The sequence below is a fragment of the Octopus sinensis genome, linkage group LG6 (assembly GCF_006345805.1).
Source record: "Octopus sinensis linkage group LG6, ASM634580v1, whole genome shotgun sequence".
In the NCBI taxonomy this organism is placed as follows: domain Eukaryota; kingdom Metazoa; phylum Mollusca; class Cephalopoda; order Octopoda; family Octopodidae; genus Octopus; species Octopus sinensis.
In genome coordinates, this window is record NC_043002.1 from 54,771,190 (window position 1) to 54,772,401 (window position 1,212).

A 1,212-nucleotide genomic window follows, 5' to 3' on the forward strand; every position below is an offset into this window, starting at 1 on the left:
AGCATCAATGGCTTCAAAGAATGGTCACTATTCTTGTAATGTCTTAGATTTAATTTTGGTTCTCTAAGGTGGCGAATTGGAAGCAGAGTTATTAGGGTGCTAGATAAAATACCTCATAGTATTGTAATGAGATTTTAGAGGTGGTTAGACCAGTGGTTCTCAACCAGGGTCCGTATGACCCATTGGGGTGGCGGGGGACATGTAAGACTTTGTTGTTAAAATTTATCTGCAATAAATTGCTGATATTTCTTTGATGCACCAAATATTTTCATAATTTTTTTTAATACAATTCCTAATAATATTGAATAATAAAAATATCAGATTTTTTAAAATATCGAATGCCTGCAAGGGTCCACCTGTCTAAGATTGGAATCAAAAAGGTCCATAGATTAAAAAAATGGTTGAGAAGCCCTGGGTTAGATAAGTGATGGGCTTTTTGTTATTTGGTGGGGGTTGGTTTGGGCTGTGTGTTGTTTCTCCATGTACAACTAAGTCCATCTTGGATTTTTGATGAGATTATTTCCAACATTTGTTCAGTGGAGGTCGTGTCAGTGGTAAGAAACTTTCAAGAGATCTCTAAGTTTCTATTGTTACTGGAATGGTCCTTCCAAGTCTGCTGTTGTTGCTGCTCATATGTTGTTCATTGTAGTTAAAATGTGTTGTTGACCTGTGTAAATATTCTTCTCAAAGAACCCTGCTGAAGGTGGGTATGGATTATACATGCAAGGAGAGTTAAAAGGAAAAATAAAATCTATTACAGTTCCTGAAGAATTTGGTAAGACTGCTAAATCGCATACCCTATTCAGTGAATATGTGACAAACCTTTAAGGCTTCTGTCATATTTTTGTTATCTGTGATACGTTGTTTTGTTTCATGTCAATTTTTAAAAATTTAAATTTAAAATTTTAAAAAATTAAATAAAGTCATTTTAACTAAAATAAGTTATTTGTAACAAAACCATTTTCTCTTTAAGAATTTGTTTTTCATTAAACTCTGGAACTTGGTTGCATCTTTGTACCAAAGAGTCCAAAATATCTTTACAATATTCATTTTTCAACCTTCAAGATTCTTAATATTATTCCTGTTTCCCTCCAGGGTTGATTTTGGTAATTCTTTAACTGGTTCAATTAAGTTTTGCCCTAACACCATAAAGACACCTGACCTTGGTCATTTGGAATGAGGTGGAATAAAATATGTAACTAGTCTTACCTC

General features: G+C 33.3%; 1 protein-coding gene across 1 annotated transcript in view; it reads left to right on the plus strand.

Moving 5' to 3' along the window:
• Positions 1 to 941, plus strand: part of LOC115213082 — a 10,138-nt gene extending 9,197 nt beyond the window's left edge. Inside the window, exon 2 of the mRNA XM_036503909.1 lies at positions 1 to 941. This exon is cut by the window's left edge and continues 1,462 nt beyond it. The gene's annotated coding sequence lies outside the window, so the exon portion shown is untranslated.
• The last annotated feature ends 271 nt before the right edge of the window (positions 942 to 1,212 follow it).